Source organism: Bombus huntii, chromosome 10 (genome assembly GCF_024542735.1).
Source record: "Bombus huntii isolate Logan2020A chromosome 10, iyBomHunt1.1, whole genome shotgun sequence".
NCBI lineage: Eukaryota > Metazoa > Arthropoda > Insecta > Hymenoptera > Apidae > Bombus > Bombus huntii.
The window spans coordinates 3,117,307-3,140,065 of record NC_066247.1 but is presented as its reverse complement, the minus strand read 5'-3'; positions in this window follow the sequence as shown (position 1 = coordinate 3,140,065).

The window sequence follows — 22,759 nt, the reverse complement described above, 5'->3', positions numbered from 1 at the left end:
GTTAATCGATCGATCGTATTTGTTGTTAATTAATTCCAAATTTCAATTGAAATTTTGGCCAAGCTTCTCCGAGTTTTACATTTATCTAAAACAAAACTTCTTCGATGAGACTATGGTTCCTAAGTACGCGTGCTATGTTCCTCCTCTTGAATTCATACAAATAATTCTTGCATCGTTAGTTTACGCGAACGCAAGGCCATGATCGATTAATCGTTTCTTTGACAACTTACAGCAATTGTGACGTATTATATGACACCAGAAGGTATCATAATACGTATGAACGGCGGTGAATGTTAGATTTGGAACGCCGATTCGATCGGAACGACATTAACGAACGATATCGGAATCAAGTGACACCGATTCCAAACAAACCAAATCGAATCGAAGAAACAGCTCGCCGCGATTAGACGCGGGTATGAGTCGGGTCGGATGGTTATAGGCTAAAAGTGCGAGAAGTAGGTGCGCGACGAGAAAGTTTCGCGGCACCAAACTCGCCAACTATTCTCCTTGGGTTCCGGTAGTTTACGGAACGACGGTGGAAACGGAAGGGTCGGCTAGCTACGCGACTCGGACAGGTTATCGATCCGTCACGAAAGGAATTCTTTTTCTCGCGCGTTGCCTTTCAACCCGGAAACGAGCGAGCCCATTGTCCGCGTTCGTCGCGAACGACGATCGACCCGGCCATTTCTTTCCTTTTCGTCCACTTCGCCGAATTGACCGTAGGATTCGGCTTTTTTCGATTCCTTTTGACACATCTCGCGTTTGCCACATGTTCTCGTTCCAACATACGTACGTGCAACCGCGACGTGGCATGACGTTGCTTTCGTTATTTTTGTTAATAGCTTTGCCCGTTGCTTTTACCGGCGCGCGCGCCGTTCGATCTTTTGAGAACAAAAGTCGAACGGAAACCCCTATCGGACAGCTACTCACCGTTCACCGTTGTTTGAGTAAAACGCGCTCGACGCTTATGGGTCTGCGAGCGCGAGTGACTCACGTAAATTACACAAACCATAAGAATCGATACCCATGCGTTGATTCGCCGAGCTCGTTTTTCAGCAACCCCATCGGTACTCCCCCGATTTTGGCCCCTTTTCCGTCCTTGACACGGCAGGCACGCTCCTCGTTAGAACAAAAACCCTGGTGTTTCGCAGTTTACGGAAAAAATCTAAAACTTTCGTCGCGAAACTGTTTTTTTTTTTTTTTTTTTTTTTTGTTTAAATCATTCTCAACGCTTCGCCGCTTTATTTACCGTTTCGTTCGGCTAGGAAGATGAAAAGGAAGTGGTCGAGGTTCGACGAAGGGAAAGAAGCGAAGTGGTAATTAAAATTAACACGAAAATTGGCGAGCGTTGGACAACGAGCGAGCGGAATGCGGCAGTTTCTTTGGCAAGAGAGGAGAAAAGAGAAACTTTTTTTCAAAGTACACACGGCAGAGAGCCTATGACAAGACGAGGATCAGGGGACGAGCGCGTGGCGGTCGACAAAACTTTCCAAGCAAATCTCGTGGCTCCCTTCGATCCGACTGTCTCCCTCTTTTCGCCGGGACTGGCTGCACGCGGGACCGTCGGCGTGGCTCGACCAGGACCTACCCCAAATCGCCCGTTAGGCCTTTCGGCAGCCGGCGAGTGCTCGTGCGTGCTCGGCCAAAACTTTCCCGACCGACATCCGGCCCTAACCTTCCGCACGGGGGAACTCGTTGCGTTCGCCACGCGGCGAAACAAATGTCCCGCCGTTTCGCGTACAGTCGGGCCTAAAACTTTTTTACCGTTTCCTCGTAGCACGTTTTTCGCTTTTTGTCTCCGATGCTCGCTCTTCTTCGCTTCCTCTTTCTACGCTTTCCGAAACGACGATAGCGTAGCGTCGTTGTTACTTGCACAGTGGGACATTGTTCGATCCATTAAGCGCCAACGTTGCGTTAACGCAGTATTTCATTTATTATAGAACCTTCTTTCAGTCAATTTACATGATTGAATTCTGTTTTTCTAACTTTCTGATCGTAGACGAGAATTCCAATTGTTACTTCTTCTTCCAATTTAAACATAACAATTTTATGAAATTTATTTTGCCTCGTACGATGAAAATTTCCTATGCGTCTTCGACTCTGGCTTCCGTAAGGCGTCTATCGTTCTAATGTTTCGTACCTTGTCAAAACGATATGTAAGTTACTCTAAATCGAACCTAAACTGTGATTTGTTTCGTCCATTAAATGTTACGATCGGAGTATGTTACATCTTCTGCCTGTTAATAATTACACCGATCGTTTTTCTCGTAACCACGTCTGCGCTATGTCAAGACGATCGTGCATATACCTCAGATACTTGTATATCTTCGCACATTTTACGTATTTCGTGTATTTCTACGTTCTTAGATTTTCTATAAATACATAAAAATTGGCAGTCGTTCTAAGACCTGGATTAATAAAGACCAGGAGTAACTGAACACCGGTTAACGTAGGCTGCGCTATATTCCCGGCCAAACTTAAGCTCTGTTCCTCGATGACCCGAGCAGTAAGATAATGGGTCGACGGAATTGGCATTCGCCTGGTCGTTCGGCGATTCGCGGCGGTCCGATCGATCGTACGGCGACGTTACTTTTCGACGTTCGTCGCTGGCCTCGTCGCTGGCCTCGTCGCAAATCCGATTAACCTGACCCGCAGCTGTAAACGGAGAAGCCTCGTGGCTTATTAATGGCCGACGAAAGACCAGCAACCGTGCGCCTGTCTCGAATCGAAGCAAGTACAGCCGAAAAATTTCTTACTTGTTCGCGCGCGTTCATTTTTACCCAAAATCGATACGATTCGAGGGATTTCAGTAAGAAAGAGAAACTAAGGGTAAATAATAAGAAACGAAGTGATACATTTTCGAGACGATCGTTAAAGTCGGTTGTCATCTTGAGAATCGACGAGTGCGAGGGAGTAAGTTCGCAAGGGACGAGAGGAATTTGTAATTCGACGGGCGTGACGCGAAGGAGGAACGACCGGTTGAAATTCGACGCTTTCCACGCCATGGAAACGCATTTTATTCGCCGGCTGCACTTTTAGCCCGCACGCATGTGTACGCAAGGTCATTGACGCGGTACACTTTTATCGTTAAGTATGGTCGACGATGAGTGGTTTGCCACGCGGTTGAATCCCGCTTTTCGTTTCGTTGCCTCGTTTGACACTGCAATCCTTCACCGAAATCCGTACAATTTCTCGTCTTTTCGATATTTTATACTTGTATCGGTCGGAATTTTGAAACGAAGCAACGGCTGGCGATATCGGTGGAAGGCGCGTTGGAAATTTCGAGAAATACCGTTCGCAAAGCGTTTCGACGCGGTGCAAGTGAGGTATTCGCAAGTGAACGCGTTCGTACGCGGCGCGAATTCGAAATCGAGCCACTCGGCCGGGCTGAGAAGAGGACGCGACAGGCGGTTTACTCATATTCGGTGAGTGACCTGTAACCGCGTCTCGACGACCGGCAGCACCAAACGTTTGTTCGTCTACTGCCCGTGCTGAATATATCTGGCTTGGCAAGTAGGCGCGGGCCCTGACCCTTCCTAACGAGCCAGTTCTTGCGTCGCCGACGAAATTCGGCGTAGCTCTTAACGAAGCCAATTCAACGCCAACCGTCGTACATTGTATCGTGCGATCACGATTTCGCGAGAATTGCTGCGATATTTCCATGTTAGCTTGATATTATTATTTAGCTTCTATGCACGACAAATCTTTTCGCTATTGATATATTGACGCGGTAAATATCGTATCCGACGTAAATCAAGATTTTGTAAATTTCAAGTCGCTTGTTTGCTTCTTAAACGTATCATTTCTTCAGTTTCATAATTAATTAAGCTATAGCTCTATCTTTCGCCATGGTTTCTAACGGGCAGGCACGTTTCCATCAGCCGAATAAATATAATCGATTTTTTATAATAATAGAAACAGAGTACTACGAGTAATGAGAACGCGAGCAGTGGACTGAATCGCACCGCGACGATCTTCAGCTCTCTATATGCAAATATTAGATTGCTGCCTAAATTTTGTCCACTTCTTCGTCACCGTACAGATCGATATAAACCGTGCTTCTAGAGTTTCCAGGAAAGAAGATTGCTTTCGTAACGATGGAAAATAATCTACACTTTGCTAACGCACAGCATACGTATACGCGTAAGATATTTAATATAATTTTCAAGTAGACCTTCTATACGTGATCCTAATTTCTTTGATTAGAGACGATAGAAGCAAGTTTGAAGCGTTGTGTTCGAGATAAAGTTACGAGGGAAACGTCAAAAGGCGTATTTCGTGGAAAGTCGCTTCTCTAAACAGCAGTTCTCCGTAGAACTCGGCTTCTGACCAAGCTGACTGGGTTTCCTTGGTTTTAGCCCCAAGGAGCCGAGTAGTACTTGTTGCTCCGGATCGATCTCGCGTCGCGTGAACACCGATTCGGTGAAACGAAACCGCGTTTTCGATGCTCTCCTCGCTGGCGGATGCGTTCGATTCGACGACGGCAACGAACAGCGTCAAGGCCAAGGCTGACCCTTTCGATGGACAACAAAACGCAATTTTTCCCGTTCTCCCCTCGACCGAATCGGTGAGCGCGCGTTGCCAGCTGTACGCGATAAAGTTTGCCGCTTGCAATGGCGAAAAGGGTGCGCGCGGCCGATGCAACGAACTTTCCTCGCGTGACAACGCGAATGGCAGCACCGAGCGTCATTAGCGATGCTTTGTCCCATTATTTTTGTTCCCCTTCGATCGTTTAGACTGATTTCCTCGCGGATTCTTCGGCTCGTGAGCCCAAGCGATTCGTAGCGAAAATCTTCTTTGGAGCATGTTGTATATACATGAAAATTCCATTCATTCGGAACTTCATTTATTGGAACGAAATTTTAATTAGTGTTCGATCGACTGAATCTAATTATTTCAACGTAAAGTCCTCCGTATAAATGAAAAATCGCAAGTGGCGGAGAAAATTAGTGAACTATTGTATGTATTGTATCAAAGTTGTCGAATCTTTTCCGAGTCGCGATTGCCTTTTGTAATAACCAAGTAATTTGCATGCAATCGCCAGTCAGATACAAAGAAGAAACGTTTTTCAATAAGGTGAAAAGAAAATACGCAAAATATTTCAGAATAGAATTTTAACTTAATAATATTTTACAACGATATATTCGATGTATCGAATTATCTTATTTCACGCGATGGCTGTACTTGCATCTGGACAACAAGCTATTCTGTACAAAATAACGCAGATGAATCGCACAACTTTGCTGCATTTTACTTTTAGGGGGTGAATCAAGGTCCGCCACTGCGGAAATTAAACAAAGTATAAATAACAGTGTTAAAATAAAGAAGTGCTAAAAATTTTCAGCTAAAAATAACCGCGGCGACCCTTCGGAAGACTCTTAATGACCCACAGGTTGGGAACCAGTGTATCGCATCAACTACAGTTACACGAACTGTTTGTTCCCCAATGAGTACAGATAAATCAAGTTCTGGAACACATGGAACGAATAAAAATTCGCGAGCAAACGACAGAGGCGGATCAACGATGAGACAAGCGCGTGAATATTCCAAATGAAACGCGAAACGCGAGGTATTAAAAAGGCAGAGCGGTTTACACGAAATCGCGTGGCTGTCATCGGAAATGGGACGCGGGCGACGCGACGCTATGTGACGCTACGTGACGCGACGGAAAGAAAAAGGAGAGAGCCAAAGGAGGCGGAGAAAGCTGAAAAGAGAGAAAGAGTCGTATCGTTCGAACTCGATACCGGACAAAGTTTTCGCGCTGGTCGCAGAGCGCAGCGCGAGTGCGCGTGTGCGTGTAGGTGTGCGTGTATCTCGTCTACGCACACGCATGTACCGAGCGTGCTGAATTATGCAGCCTGCATATTTTCCGGTCTGTTTGGTGGGTCTCAAAGCCTAGCCGGTAATCCAGCCAGTCTGCGTGCACACCGGGTGACTCGTCTGCAGGAGGCCCGCAAAACGCGCGAAAATTTTTCAATTTCACAGCAGGCTGCGTCCGCGAGAGACCTCGCCGAGAGACGGGAAAAAGAGAGCGAGTCGGGGGTGAAAGAGATACGCAGGGTGGTGAAGAAGAGAGAGAGGAAGGGAAAAAACCATCCTCGAGTGGGAGCGACTCGAAACCGGAAATAGAATAACGCCGGAGTTTCTTACGAGACAGATTTCCGCGGGCCGCTCCAGAAATCCGTCAGGGGGAATAATTCGGAGGTGCGGGAGAGAAGCACGAAAATGTCGACGAGCGTTAGAACGAACTCTTCCGAACAAACGAACGAACGAACGAACGAACGAACGAACGAACGATTGGACGATCGACTCCTCGCCTCGGTGAAATTTACGGGTAACGCGATAACAGAGACGAAGATTTTATTTCCGCGATTTCAAGCAGAGAAGTGGACTCTCTTACCAGTGCGCGGCACCACGATATTGGAAATACCGGAGTAGTCGAGAGTGTCTCATCGGCGTACAAACAAGCTTCGAAGAGCAAACGGGCAATTTGCGATCGTACGGTCCAGTTCGTTACACGAGCGATTAGACTCGTCAAAGCTCGCCGGGATCCAACTGCCGGCTTTTCGTAAGAGTGTACGCCCCGTGTCTCGGTGCTGCCGGCAATTAGCTTCCCCAAGCGGCGCACCAAGTCGCCTCTTACCTGTCAGCCGGCGATAATAATTGCCGGCAACGGCACCCCGTTTCTCGAGTGGCAACCCCGATTCCAGTTCTCCTCTTCGCGCCCACCTCTGACCTTCCGTCTCGAGGTGTCGACGCTCGAAGCAGCCTCGATTAGACTTTTCCTACTTTTACCCCTCCCCCGCCGCCTTTTCTTTCCCTCGCTTCTCTTTATTTTCCTTCTCTTTATTTTAAACGCGCGCCACGTGACTGGGAAAATATAGGTAGTAATCGAGAAACAACGACAAGAAGTCGACCACTCGAATCCCGTTGTACGTTTGTCAATTAGAAAATATATATATGTGACGTTATATTATCCTTTTTACCAATTTTTTTGTAGAAATTGATTTTTCGATTTAAATTTTATCAACACCACGTATATCGAAACGTTAATTTATTTTCGCTAAAAACGGCGATGCACGATATTTTACTCGGTATATTTATTCTTGAATCACCTTTCTGTTATAAAGTACAGTATCAATTTTTCAAAGTACGGCGTCTTCCCGTAATCTCGCTATTCGATTTAAACCACTAGGAACGAAACATTGAAACCAAGTATAAACGTTATTGTTTTAACAAGGTACAGCGACTATGCTTGAATAATAAATACATTACGAAAGATCATCTCACGAATTGGGAGCAGAAAAAAAAGTTGTAGAATTCGAAACAAAAAGCTTATCATGGTGTTATAAAGTGTTTCAATTTCTTGAAGGATAGTAAAGACGATTGAGAAAATAATTAAAATCTTTCTCGCAGGACAAGAAATAGCAAGCAAAATCTTGGAATTTCTTCTCGTGATTAAAACATGACTTTAATAGAGTCGATGCAACGTCGGTCCTTAATGGGTTAACAGTTCAAGCTCGTCCGTTTTTCCTTAGCGCTCTCTTCTATGCGCAAGGAGATTCAGGTTGCGCTGAACCGACGATTGCGCTGGTTGTTTCGGTCTGATTCGAAAAGCGGAGAAAGAGAGACGCCACACGAGCAAGAAAACACGAGTTAGCACACGACCGACAAAAAAATCCGCGTCGCCCTCGCGTTTCTTATTCGGTCCCAATTTCATCGCGCACGCGAATTTCCCTGAAAACGTTCCGCCCGAGAATCGACAAAGCGGAGAAAGCGTGACCGACCGACGTTGTTTCTAATCGAGCAGCGCATCCATTATACACCCCTTCGACCAATGAATTTTTCGGAAGCGATCCACGCGACCGTAGGTCAATCAGCTGATTACTGGCATGGCTGCGCCGAATCCATCGGACTGACACGACGAATGAATATTACCATCGCATAATGCGCTTTTGTATGGTAACGAAAAACGCTATTCGGATAACCCTTGGTTCGCGAACATTACGGTTTTAGCCAATTTGGCATCTTCGATCGAGTCGAGAAACTTTCTTATTGATTTTGTCGAGAAACTTTCGTACCGATTTTGTCGAGAAACTTTGATATTGATTTTGTCGAGAATCTTCAATATTGATTCTGCATTTACAAGCGTGATGAGTACATGTATATTTTGGATTTAATCGTTTATTATAGTTACGTACCGTATGTGACATTGTTTATTACGTTGTATATGAATTGCGTATAGGATAAAAAGGAAAATAATCGAGTGTTGAATTAACACCGATTGTCTCGCTTTTCGCTTAAAAGCATCTTTCTTAGGCAACACACTCCGATATCCTTCCTCGACCATGTCTAAACGTTTCTTGTCAATAATTTGGAGTTTTCGTTCTAATGATTTGTTCTCCTTCTTACTGCTATTATTATGTTATTGCATCGTGTTCCATCTTTTGCTTTTCTTTTCTCTACTTCGGAAAAATGTATTTCGAAGGAATACTGAAAAGACGTTACCATGTACACAGAAAACGTGTAGATGAACAAAAATGTGGCCATTTTAAGATGACGGATTCGAAAAATATCCAAGCAATACAATTTCTAGAAAAATATAAAAAGCGCCATTTTTCTAAACATCACCGCCGCGTTCTTTCAGCGGCCAGCAACAACGACTGTCCATCGACCCTCGCTGAAGCGGTCGTTCGAAACGGCTAACGTCAGAAAGAAACGAGGTGTCGAATTCTCTAGTAAAATCGATAACCACATCCATTAGAGATGATCACGATTGCCAAGTGCTCGGAAAAAGAGGAACACGAGCCAGCTAGCTGCCGTTTAAAATGTCAGCTTCGCCCTACCGATTCCATCCCGGCTACCTATCCTTCTCTCCTTCTTCACCCTCTGTTGTACATCGACATCGATTCAATAATTGGTATACCTACGAACAGGGGATGCAACGACGTTCTTCAATGAAATACTTGTAACCGTTTGTCCGGACATTTCCAGCCCCTTTTTCACCCTCGTTGCTTTCCTTAGCGACGACGCTTAATTGCTAACGTTTATCGTCTCTCAAAACGATCGACGAACACCATTCCGTTTCAAACGATTTTCCCGGCCAATCAGCGTTCGACGCAGCGCGCCGTTTCGCGAGAAACGATCGCGAAACATCTCCATCGCGGACGAACCTCTCTCTTTTCGTCCTTTGAACGCCTCAACGACGCAGACGTTGCGTCGGCGTCGTGACGTTGCTTCGTCATCTTTCTACGCGATCCGACGATGAGAAACTATCAAGGCAGTCTGCACGCGATCAATAATATTGACAATAACCTCGACTAATTTCTTGTTTTAGTGATAAAATGACGCTTAGAAAAGAGACTGCCGTGGAGCAGATAAAACTAGAAGAAGTTACCGCATGATTACTGAGAAATAATGCGAAACCAGATGTGATCGCACTTTTTCAGGGCATTTAAAGATATCGAACATATTGGTTCAAGTGGCAGAGCAACAAATGACGCGAACACATATATGCAAATCGTATTCTAATATTATTCGTTGCCTTACTTTCCATTCACTGACACAGCCCTATACTGTCCGGGGCTGTACGATTCGTAAACGATTAAAGATCCAACAGCGTTAAATCGACAATGTCGTGGAGAAAGAATATGAACGCGCAAAGAGTTTCGGTCGACGAATTTTCGTTGCTAAAACGGAGACGGATCGTAACTGTTGCGGTATCCGACGTGGAGGCGTGAGCACGACGCGAAATCTTCCGCAGATCTGGTACAAAACGAATACGTTTTCGCGTCACGACCGTGACACGCTGCTTTCGTCGTTCTCGTGCCAAGATTTCGTGCGAGTCCACGTTCGTGATAGAAAGCAAGTTTCATAAATTTCAACAACGAGAGTCGAAATAGGAGACAAAAAAAGAAAGAAAATACATCCGTTATTAACGTTTTACAATCGATAACGTTCGACGAAGCGACGTTACGCAATCTCATTGTCCGCCCGTAGAACAAATTACGTAACCTGGTTATGAAAACGATTCGCATTCAGTCGGTGCGAAATTTCGCGGAAACGCGTCCCTGTGTACAGCGACGATGTTCCTGGAAAACGAGAGAAAGCCGTTTTAGATGCAAAGACCAAGCTGGCAACGAAATACTGGAATAAAGAACGGACACGAACATCGATTAATAAATAGCAGTCGTCCGTCGCCATCGTCGTTAATCAGATTAGCCGTCAAATTTCATCCGTTGCTCGGACAAGATTTCGATGCGAGGGCGACAATCCGCGGAAAAATTGGTTGACCTCGTTCGCGTCTTCTTTCATTCGTAACGTCTCTCGAGCGTACCTTCTCTAATTGTACCGAATTTCTGGGAAATCGTTCCGAAATTGACGGTGACGTTGCCTCATCGCCCCTCGACCGATTGCCCCTCCCCAGATTCGTTTCTCTTTCTCCGTTCCTCTTTCTCTCTATCCATGGGGTGCGTAACTTTCGAGTGATTTCTAATTAATGACTGATTGGCAGCTCAGAGTTCTTCTCCCCTAACTACGATTCCCTTTTAACCCTTTTTGTTCCTCAAATCCGTCTGCCCCTTTTTCGTCTATCAAACTTCCCCTTCGCCTCACGTATTCCTTCACGCCAGCTTTCTCTCCTCTTCCTCCTTTTCTCACCTCTCCGTTCTTCTTAGACACCCTTTACTTCTCCGATCGTCTTCTTTTCCCCATTCTCTTTTTTTTTTTTTTTTTTTTCGTTCAGCACTCCCGGCCAACCAGCGATCCCATCGTTCGACATCGATTCATTCGTCCCGTTTCCAAGCAGGCGCATCCTGCTCCTCTTCTTTCGACGTCGCGGTCAAATCTTGCGCCCAAAGTGGTTGCAGGGCATCGGTCGATCGTTCCAACGCCGCGTCTCGAAGGAACGTCAGCCTCTCTCGATAAACGAATACATTGTGCGAGCCGCGTCGTTTGTTATTCGGCTGTCAATTAAAGATAACGGTAACCGCGCAAAGGGCCGCCCTACGGACTCTGCGTTCCCGGTAGATGCCGTGAAACCGGCAACCTGCAGATGCAACGTCCTCTCGCCGAAGATCGTCGAGTCGGTTTCCCAGTCCGACCATTGGCAAACACTCGAGCTCGCTAATTTAATAAATAATTCTCTCGCGGATCGATCGACACGTTCGTTACGGAGCAACCGATACAACGATCGGCCGGTGCAAACGAGGTCCCATAACCGTTTTAGTACGGCGACTCGAAAGAAATAGCGGCGACGATCGCTTCGAGGAAGTAATTAACGCTGCTAGTGGCCAGCAGTCCGTAAAAATCTCGTCTCATCGAGGCGCGCTACATTTTTTTACCGAAGTAAAAAGAACAAACAGGTCGATCGTTTGTTTCGCGATCGCGGCAATGGCGGTGACGGCGACCTTCTCCCTAGACCGTTTTAGAAAATTGAATGTTATCCGGCTGCCCCGTTGACGATGAACGCTCTCTCTCTTTCTCTCTTCCTTTTTCTCACTCTCTCTCTCTCTCTCTCTCTCTCTCTCTCACTTTCTTTCTTTCTTTCCTTCCCTCTCGTTCAGTTTGAATAGGAAGAAAATGTAACGATAGGCGCGCGTCGGTAAGGGCATGAACCCTCGCCTCGGCGTAGCAACGATCTCGGTCTGGGAAAAAAAAGGACGTTTCAGAGCAGCAACTAAAGGAGGATGGATAATCGCGATTCCCGTTTGAATTTATTTACCCTACAAACGCTACCTCTTCGAGAAGAAAAACACGCGCTCCTCGAGGTACGAAAGGTGGAAGGGAAAGGGTTGGAGCGTAAGGGGCGCCCGGCCGCGCGTTTCAAAGACAACTCGATCGCTCGGCGATAAAACCGAATTTGAAATTTTCCAATGAATTATGTCGGTCCTTTTCTCATAGGGTAGTCGACGTGAAAGCAGCCCCTTCTGGCCAGGGTGTATTCAGAGGACCATAAAAGTACGGAACCAATGCGTGCACGCATGCACTCACGCACGCACGCACGCACGCACGCACGCACTCTTTCACTCTTTCCCTCTCTCTTCGCTCCTCTCTTCGCTGCTCTTCTCGCTTTTTTCTGTTTCTTTCTCTTTCTCGCGATAAACATCTCGCTTCATCTGTAACCGGTGACTCGGCTGCTCGCACCCGCTCGCACCCGCTCGCACCCGCTCGTCCCGAGTATCTTTCTTTGTCCGGTAAAGGCGCGGAAAGGGCAGAGAACGTAGCGAACGATCAAATAAAAGCCCGTGTTTTCCCCGATATTGAACCCTAAGCTAAGCCTAACCTGCCCCAACCTTCGCCTACCGCAACGTGGCCTGGCGTACAGCGCGTAGGGCAGAGTGTAGAAGGTGGAAGAGAGGGGCTTGCAGGAAGAGGAACGGCCCGAGGAGGAGGGAGGAGGTGGTGTACAGGGTGGCAGGTAGGGGGAAGCCACCCCAACTGCGGTCGTTGACCCCACGCACACCCCCAGTCCAGCCCGAACCCACCCCTCAGGGCCGACGACACTGGTGCCGTCTCACGGAAAAGTATTGCACTCGCATTGCACCCCCCTTTCAGAAAGTCCCTCTGTCTCCTCGCAATCTGCCGTTGCCCTTCTCCGTTCTTCTTTCCGCCTCTTCCTCTTCTTCTCCTTCTCGCTCCTTCCTACCCCTGCATGCATCCTCTTCTCTCTGACGGCAATCGCCAGGATTTTCCCTCCTTCGTTGCTCCGTTTCACGCGTCTCGTTTCTCGCTCTTTCTTCCACGAGGTCCACCCCGAATCTTCATCGATGCATTCTTACTTGTCAGTCACAGGAAACGAACGACTCTATCGATCTATCGATTTTTCGATCCCTGGCTGGTAGAGCGGAGCGGAATGGAAACCACTTCGATCCAGGATAAATTTATAGAGACGAGCAATCGATCAATTTTTATATTTCGATCTTGCGCTAGTTTTAACGTTCAACGAGCAATTGCGATGGCGTACCGAGATATCTAACGCAATATCGAAACGGGGAACGCACCGTCGACAAGTTTTTCGTACTTTGTTCAAACTTGAGATATTTTTTAACGCTAAGAAAGTGCAACTGAATCGAAAATGACTGAAAGAGAGTTGAGGTTAATTAAAACGACGAACAGAGATCACGTCGGGTTAAAAGGGTTTAAGAGTCGAGTAAGTTGGAAAGTCAAGGAATACGCGTGACCGTTCGGTCGCCGCTTTCCATCTACAAACGAAGAATCTTTGTTCGATCTATCTGTATAACGGGTATTTATCGCTGAGGCAGAACGCTACGGGGGTGTCGTGGAGGCTGCTAGTCTCCATTAACGCAACAGTTTATGTCGGCGGCTACAAACGCCGCTGCGTCCGGGATTTTTTATGGGGAGATCGGAAAAAGTTGAATGAACGATATCAAAGGACGCCGTTACGAAAATTCACGAGCGAAGCGCCGCTGCAGGGAGAAAAAAATGTTGCTCGTCGATGCGCGTGCATTTACGTCGCGTAATAAAGTGAAACCTAGCGATTCAATGACCATCGGGCCACGTATTGAAAAAAAAGAGGGTATTATTCGAAACCTTAAAAAATGAGAATTTACGTTCACCCCGTAAAAATCTTGCGCGATGCCATCGCTCGTAAAACCGCGGATCAAAGCTTTGTCCAGATAGCCAGCAAGCGAAGAAAATCTTTCCAGCCGTAGGAAAGTGTCGCGTTCGGTCGCAAATCTTCCTTCGACTTCGCCTCTTTCGCCACTTCCCTTCTGTTTTCCTTTCCATCCATTTCCTTCTATTTCATTTTCTTCCCTTCTATCTTCTTCCCTCTCACGCTCACGGATGACCGTGTGCGTGGTCAATTTGCAGATACGTGGAAGCGTCGCGTGTGACAAATCGTTGGTTTCTATCAGCGAAATTAACGTTAAACATCGGCCGTTAGCCGCGCTATCGATCCCGAACGTAAAAGTCGTGTCTCCGAGCAGCCCGAGTCGCGTTCTTCCGGTTGTCGGAACGCGTTAAACGTCTTTCGTCCAAAAGTTTGCCGCGGCGATCGAGAGCGAGCGGAGAGGGCGATCTTCGATCGAATTTCCCGCGATCGTTCGAAAGAGAAGGCGTCGTGGACGGTGATGAGAACGCGCGGAGCGGCGCGGCGCGGCGCGGGTGGAGGCGTCGGTGGCGATGAACAAAGCGTGCTGCGGTCGGCTCACGGAGAGAGGATTATCAATGACGTACTAGAAAAGTTGCGAGGAAAAGTTTTATTGTCTAGAGCCATGGCCGATTTGTTATCCAACCGTGCGGATGCGTACGCGCGCTTTTACTTCCGGGTTAGGGCTCTGCAGGGTGTTGTTCAACGACCTGTATCGGTACACCTTTTTTTCTCCACGGCATCGACGCGCAGCGGGGACGTTCTTTTTCTTCGTCGGCAATCAAGAACTCATCCGGAGCGAGCCGGCTCTTCGAGATTGCAGGTGGCACACACCAGGTGCATATTTTTCTATGCCGTCATCGTAATCGTCGTAGCCGGCGGGCGCGCGCGCTCGTTTCGCCGTGTCGAAAAATAAAAAAAAAAAGGAGCAACCAGCACACTCTCGTTGCATCGTTGGAGGACAAAACCCGACACCAAAATTGCTATCCTCGTCGCGTTCTCCGTTGCTCGATTGTTCGGGATCTGAAAACACGCCGAACTACTATCTACGTCGATCTCCGCGCGAAACACTTTTGTTCGAAGGAAGGAAGTTATTCGATTTCGAATGCACCCTCCGCGGCGGCCCTCGTTTTCATCGACAGCGTGAATCAGGAGCGTTCTGCGTGACGGTCTAACCGGTGGTTAAAAATTGATTACGATCTCGAAAATCCAAGTTTCCGCCCCTTTCGCCCGGGAAAACAAGCAAACGCGAGGGGTTAAGATGGCATCGGGGATATCTAAACTCGCCGGCGTTCCAACTTCTGCGAGATCGAAAGTTGACACCGATAGAATCGTCTTTCGAGTAAAATTGATGCCAGCGAAACGGACGAACGAGTGACGAGAAACTATCCGGCTATAAACATACGTATAATGATTTTTTCCCCCGCTTTCTTTTCTTTTTTGTCGTACGTAGCACTGCCGGACGCGTTTTAAAGGCGCGTACAAGCCAGAGAAATTCACGCGAAACGTGCGCGGTTTACGAAGGGACGACCCACCCTAAATTTGCGTGTCTCGAGCGGTGCGGGTCGCCTCCTTCTCCCCTGAAACTTTCAACCCTCCGAGGATAACCCGCACTGACCTACCCCTACTACGTGATTTATGTACGAGCGGTGTACGTAGACGTAGGGGCGTCGAGACCCCTCTTTCCTTCTTAGCCCTTTCGAGAACCGCTTGTCCCGCCGGAGAGAGGGTTGAAAAATTTTTCCCGCGATTATAGCCAAGCCGCGACGACACATATTTTTTGGCTGCGAATCTTCCTTCGTCTCAACTGCTTCCCAAGTGTTCCTTAATTTTTCCTTTTCTTTCCGCACTCTTCTTTATATCGTATCGTGAATGAACAAAGGACGATATCATACGTATCCAACGAACAACCAAAATCGTTGCGTTCTTCGACCAATGAAACGCAACGTGTATATACATACTTGTAAAGCTATGGTTTCGGTGGATGCGTGTGACGAGTAAAACGTGCAGAGATCAAAATGCACGCTCTCGTAAGAATCTATACATATGTATACGAGTCGTCCCTCGATTTATGTCATTTCGCACTTACGTCGTTTCGATGACAGCATTGACTATACAATGATGGTAATATCAAATACCTATGCATTTTAATCACTTTTATGGTAATCAAAGGTAAAGCTGCGGTGGTTACTCCAATGAGGCAGAGCTTTTTTTATCAGATTCTAGATTTCGTTTACATAGTAGATATGACATTTTTGCAATCACACGAATGTACCACTAATTAATTAATATGCAAATGGTATAATAAATACCATGTTGCGCGAATATTCGTATAGCCATTGTACCTTTCAATACAATGTACATTTACTATATACGTGTAACAAAAATACCCGTATATAATATATTAAGTATTAATTTATCCGTATAATCGTAATACCCGGTGTTCTAATATTTACGAAGAGGAACGTCTTTCGTGAGAACGCGCATCCCCGCTAATCGCATCTGACTAAGACGTGCATACCACGCGTCTATAGCTTCATTAGAAAAAGGTAGGAACGTCGGCGTTACCGCGAGATGGGCCATTTCGTCGCGACGAAATCTATTAATTTCATTTCGCAGGCGTGGCGTGCAAACTCGCGGGCTGCGACGTCGAGATCGCAACGGTACCGTGTCTCGGCTGCGCCCCTTTCCCCGAGAGTTTCGGTATAATTACCGACACTGCCGTAGCAATCCCAGGTGATCTAAAATATCCTTCTCTTAACTTTCCCGCTAGGTCCACTTAATTCCGCGGAAGTTAATTAAGAACGCGGCTTCCGCTTTAAAGTAGCCAATTTAAATTACTTTTACGAGTCCTTGGGCGCGCGCTGCGTTCGCCCCGAAATCTATCGAGCGGCTGCAGGCCCCTGCAGAGGGAGAGGAGGCATCCTTCGGAGCTCGAGGTTGCGCGCCGGAAAGGAGAATCTTTCGAAGGATTCGTATTCCCACCCTCCCCCCGGAACGATCGATCTACTCGAAATTTCAACTTGCAGCGCACGCGATACCCTGCCGTACAATTGTCCCAGGTAATCAATTCCCCCGACGTCCTCTCTTCTCAACGTCAACTAAATCGAATCCCCCTTCGGGGTGCACCGGGTTCGTGCACCGACCCTCTTCCCGGCCAGACGTTCAACCCTGCTGTGCAACTGCGTAAAAAGTGCACCGCGATCGAGTGTTTTTTTCTTAAAGCGTGCACACTTTTGGAACTCGAGAGAAGCGAGAACATAGCGAGAACACGGGCAGACGGTAACGCGCGCATCCGCGTTCAATTCGAAACGTACGTGCCGCTAAATTCGAATCAAGGCGAGAGTATGGACAACTCGATACGATACCGCCGTCCACTCAATGATCGCGTTATTTCACTGTTTTACACAATGATAAAAATACTTTCGTGTCTGTGTTGATTTTTTCGATTCGACGTCTATTTGCTTTGCTATCGATATATCTAAATTGATGGATTCGTCCCGCCGTCTCCTCTCGTTAAATTACCAGCGACGGTCAGCGAAATTGCTTTCGTTGGTGAAAGAAAACCGTGGTCCGACCCTTACGGTCGATACAGAGCCGAAAAAGAAGGTCGCATGCGTCTACGTACGTACACCTCGTTGCTCGTTCGTTGCACAACGTGCGCCAACTTACGAAACCGCGTCCGCTTTTTTAAAAGCCAATGTCGGAAAAGATGTTGTCGAGTCACCTACGCGTCAGCTTCCGCCGAATTTTTCCGTTCGTTACAGCAGAATAAGGTGGCGTAAAATAACGACACATCTGGAAACCGCGATACATACGCTCGTAAGAATCTACACATATGCGAGTCCTTCGGAAGCCACGCTGATCAGTTCCACGTTTCATAAATATCTCAATTTCGCTATTCATATACGAGATTGGCGTGCAATTAACGAATTCCGAAAAACGAATAACCATTTCTGCCATTTCATACGTCGCGAGAAGATCGCTGTGAATCACTTGCGATTTCTGAAAAATCTTCACAAAAATGACGAATAATATGATCATCGCTACCTTACTTTGCAATTTATACAGTTGATTCGTGTGCCTCGTGAACGGCTTACGTCGTTCACGTCTGATTGCTTTGACGTATAAACGGCGCACAACGACAGTTGGCGTTCACAGTCTAAAAGGAAGAGCAGCATCCTTGGAGGAAAACGAGATTCTAGGGATAAGCGAACAGAGAGTGGACGTTGGATCGTTTAGCGGCAGATTCACGTACTATCGGCATTAACCGCGATTGCATCGTTAGAAGTAACGCGGAGGGTCGGGCGGAACCCGTTCGCCGCTTTAATTATCCCCGGTCGTTCGCTCGCGCGCTCGTGCGCGAACCGCGAGAGCAGCAGCCGCCACGGACAATCTCGCCCAGCCTGGAATTACTTGGGATTAGCGAATTTTTCCGGCGGCTCGTAAACCAAGATACATTTTTGAGCAGCGTGAGGACGTCGGTCCTCATTAAAAGTCCCTTAACAAAACTCATTAGCGAAAATTCGCTTCAGGGAATGGGTTACGACAACGACGCTCGTCGCAGCACCGCACCCCGTAAGTTTGTTCGAAAAGCTCGCCAGGTTATATACGCGTGTTTTTGTTTTTCGAATCGTCGGATGGCAAAAAACGACTCGCAGTCCGATCCGCGCCTAAACGACCGCCACTCGTGAATTATATAATACGCAATCGCGAGTTGCTGGCGCGCTCGTTGCAACTTTGTTCTCCGCTCCCTTCGATGTCTCTCCAACCGTAACGTGCTTCACAAAGGGACTGTAAGTACTTGTTGCTCTCGAAATACACGGAATCGTAATTCCCTCTCTCGTCTTTGCCTCTGTCCCTCTCGCCGACAGGAACGCGGTCCACGAAACGTGGCCTGCAACCGACCGCAACTATAATACACGAAATCTTTCAACGTTGCACGATCGATCGACCGATCGATCGATATCGCCGGTTTGAACTTTCTCGCGCTTTAAGGTGAATTTCGGAAGCTCGATGTCGCGTTGCGAGACAACGGTCGACAGGGGAGGAGCAAGACTCGGGGAAGCTTTATGAAAAATGTTTCGGCTCCACAGATGCATCTTCGTGTTAGCCGCCGTATGCGTTACGTTTCAAAGACAGCCGGCAAAAAGTTGTCGAACAACCGAACCGAGTTCTCTCGGTCTCTTTCTTGCCAAGTTCGTCCGGCTCGTCCTCCTTCTTCCGTGCGTCCAGTGGTACAGGGATTCCCGTGTCCGGGGCATTTGCTCGCCCACGAACAACACCAGCCACCTAGACGCATCTCCATCGCGAAATTGATCAACCCCTCTTCGGCGTTCCCCGGAGGACATGCCGGAAACTTTGCGTATTCCGGAAGCGAACTATCCTGGCTACTATCCTCTTCGTTTCCTCATCTCCAGAGAACAGTACGACGAAGAGAGAGGGAAGGGAAATCGAGAGAGAGAGAGAGGTAAAAAAAAAAGAGGGAGAGAAAGAAAAGGGAAAAAAGAAGGAGAAAAAGGGAAAAGAAAACGAGTCGTAGCGCGGCGCGGCAGAGGGAGAATGGATGAGAGACGGGGGTGGTCGGTGGCGCTGATGGCAACGGGCAGCATAGCCGTGGCAGTCCTCGCGGAAAATTCATCCCTTAAGAAAATACAGGCAATAACCTCCGGATCCTCATCGGTGGCGCGCGGAGGAGGAAGGGGGTGGCGAAGGGAAAGAAGGGATGGGATGAGAGAAAGCGAGGGGGCGGCGTGTGCACGGAGTCGAAGGCAAAGGTGGATGTGTCGGTAGGACAAGGAGGTAGGTGGTGTCGGAGGGGGTTGGGGGATGATGGTTCGGGGGGTGGCAGCAAGGCACGGCAAAGAAGTTGCTGCGTAGGAGATCGGAGTGTTGCGGGAGCGCAGAGGGCGGCGGTGGGTTGCAGAGCGGTAGGAGGGGAGGGGGTTGGAAGGGGCAGCGAAGGAAAGAGAGCGGGCGAAGCAGTCGCGGCGACGGCCTGAGCGGTGGCGCGCGGAGGCGGTGTCGAGGGACGGGGCCGCGCGGCGGAGGAAAAGGTGAAGGTGGAGAACTCGGAAGGGGCGGTGGGTTAAAGGTAGCGGGCCAGAGCCTCACTTTATTTTTATGCAGTTATTGATCTCCGTAGAACCCGACACCCGCCGTACCCACCCTTCTTTCTCCACCTCCTCCTCCTCCTCCTCCTCCTCCTCCTCCTCCTCCTACGCCATCTCCTCGGCCTCAACCTCCTGCCACCGCGCCTCTTACCGCCTTCTGCCGAGCCACCCTCCCGCCCTTCGCGAGAGAGCTAGCCTGCCGGCGGGTAACTAGCTTATCAAAAAATGGGCGTTGCCGCCTCTCACTGTCTCGTTCGTTCTCCTTCTCTCGCCACCATCTTCCACCTTTCTCCCTTCCGACACCCTCTCTCCGTCTAGTTCTCTATCACGAGCCAACTTCGTCTTCCCCGTGGTCTCGGCACGCGTGCCCTCTCCTTCTCTCCGCTTTTCTCTTTCTTCGTTTCCATCGGTCGTTTCCTCGGTTCTCGCGTTCTCTCGCCTCCTCTCTTTCCGGCTTTCTCCGTTCACGTAGCAGCCGTGCGCGCGTTCCCTCTCGAGACCAGGGCCCTTTCTCTTTCTCCACGGTTCTGCTCCTCGTCCGCCTGCGGATCGCGCGCGCCTTCCATTGTGGCCCGAACACACCTGCCTCGTCGCAGGGTGACCCTCGTTGCCTCGCCGACGACACCGATGAGCGTATCGATGGCCCCGCAAGGCTATCGAAAAGGGGTGCACGGGCAGCGGAAGCGCGTAAAGGCCCTCGCGTTATTCACTCTTCTTCCTCTTTCTCTCCTTTTCTTAGTTTCTCCGCACGAGGCGCTAGGTTTCGCGCTTACTCCGACACCGAGGCAACGAAATAAGATATCGGAGGGTGTAGGCGGCAGTCGGCGGAAGAGCCACCGGTGGGCAACGAGAAAGGGACGAGACGCGCGACTGGGTAAGGGAGAACCGGCCGAGAAAATGAGAGAGGATAGAGGCATCCCACGTTACCCAGCCAGCGGTCCACCAAACCAACTGCTTTCCATTTTCTTGCAGGGTGTGTCCTCGTGCTTCTTCGATTTAGGACAGGTTCGGAACTGACCAAACCTTCTTGCTGTCCTCTCGTTATACTGCTCGGTTCTCGCATTTCGCGCCTTCGTGTATCATCCTTCTTCCCTTCGTTCCTCCCTTCGCTTATTTTTTCTTCGCCACTCGGTTGGCGAGACCTCTCTGCCACCCTCTTGCCCCCTCTCTGTCATTGCCCTCTCGTTATCCCGCGAAGGCTAGCCACGTGCGCGCGTGTTCAGCCGTACATGTGTTCACGCTCGAACGTGCGTTACACGAGATACTGGCCGGCTGCGCGTTTATACGCGACGAATCCGATCGATGTCTGCCCCATCCACCGGAGAGCCGCGCTCCAACCCTCTTGGTCCTTAATTACGCGAGGGGGACGTACGTTACTCTTTTCTCCCTTTCTAGTTCCCGGCTAGAGCCGGCAGCTTCGACTTTTACCAAACCAAAACGACCTCGATCTTTGTCCGGCGTCCTACGTTTACGACGTATCAAACTTCTCCAACTATTGTACTTTCCGCACCCTCTCTTCGAAAGATAACGGAGATCACGGAGACTATTAATCGGTTAGAATTTTGTGTTACCGTGGAATAATCCGGAAATTTTCAAAAGTGAAACTCAATATTACGGAAATTAGTACCGTAAAAGGTTCGCGATAAATTAACAGTTATGTTGATCTTTGCAGTCCCCTAATTCGAGTTCAAATTGACGTTAGTCTGTATCTGAATCGAGGATCTAACGTACTATTATTTTGCAAAATTTTCCTCCGAAGGATAAAAGAAATTACTACTAATTAAAATGGAAAATGTCAAATATTTTCGCGCGCTATGGTGCATTCATCGCGATGAATTTTCGTCGGTTTCGTTGTGTATTTAATTAAATCGTACGCAATGTCCGATATGTCGCGTCATATCGCTGTGAACGGGACGAATGATACCGCCTGGAGAAGAGAATCGCGAGAGCGCGCGCGGTTCGAACGTATGTAAATGGTTCGATCGAGTGTGTTACGAGAGAGAGAGAGAGAGAGAGAGAGAGAGAGAGAGAGAGAGCGAAGAGAAGAGGAGTGTCCCGCAATCTGAAAGTAACGGTACGCGCAATCGATAAAAAGGAACGCGAAACATCCGTCTCGTCCCTTCTCGTTGTAGACCCCGTGTTTTCCACCCCTCGGCTACGCCGGCGAAGGGTCAATGTCCGATCACGTGGTAAAAAGGGCGAAAAGCGTTTCCCGAAGAGAAAGAAGCCGAGAGAGACTGGAGAAAAAGAGCGAACTTGAACCTGCCAGCCGAAAACGTGGAGCAGCATCCGCCGGGCCGCGTAGCAACAGGCATCTGTTGCGATAGAAGATACGATAGATACACCCCGACACGCGTGCTTCGTCCCCCTCTGCCATATCTATTACCGTAACTCTGTCCGTTAGCTAAAAAATACTGCTACTTATTCGAATCCTACTACGCAGATTATTTCGTTTAATCTTCTGTCAGATCGTCTTCGATCGAATCGTATTCTTCCATCGTTACAACGTTTTTTACATTTGAGAAAAATATGAAAGAATCGTTATCGATACGCGTCGTGTTGCGTCATCGATTGCAACGCAACGTTAAACGACTGTTGTAAAATTAACACGTTTCGACGACTACGTAAAATCAAAGTCCGATTTGGTCAACGGCTGATTCAATGGTTCTTCCACTCTCTTGTCTCGTGGACGTTGTCTCGGAGGAAAGCAAGCGATACGCACGGTGCATTCGCTAAAAATAACCAAAGCACCGGCGAGTCTTTATTCGAAGTGAAATTCGCCGCCTTCTTTACCCCCAGTCAACGAGATTCGAAGCGAGTCTATCTTCGAAAAATGAAAAAGTACCAGATAGGAGACTTTTAGCTAAGGAAAATATTGCAAGATCGTCGTATAAAAATTCCAAAGTTAGAAAGAACGACAGGTATCTGGAACCGTTAAGCTGGAAACGACTAACGATACTCGTGTTACAGTATACTGTTGGTTACGTCAGTTTCCAGTTATAATCGAAATACACGGGTATAGGCGCAACGATAA